Genomic DNA, 334 nt, shown 5'->3' on the forward strand with positions numbered 1-334 from the left:
TTTTCTCAAGTAACTCTTCTTCGGTTACTACTTCACCACAAAGTCTCAGCATCGAGACAGTCTTGAACAAGACCGGATTGTACTCATCCACTGACTTATAATCCATGAATCTTAGATTCTTCCAGTCATTTCTAGCTTTTGGGAGTAACACCGTTTTCTGTGTGATCTATCTATGCTGTAAAGCATCCCAAAGCTCTAGTGGATTTTCCATCGTAATGTACTGATCTTTTAGACCTTCAATGAGGTGATGGCGTATAATACTTATAGCCCTGTACCGATTCTTATCAGTCTCATTGTTGTCCTTGATGATTGTATCACCAAGACCTTTTGACCT

This window comes from Brassica oleracea, chromosome C4 (assembly GCF_000695525.1).
Source record: "Brassica oleracea var. oleracea cultivar TO1000 chromosome C4, BOL, whole genome shotgun sequence".
In the NCBI taxonomy this organism is placed as follows: domain Eukaryota; kingdom Viridiplantae; phylum Streptophyta; class Magnoliopsida; order Brassicales; family Brassicaceae; genus Brassica; species Brassica oleracea.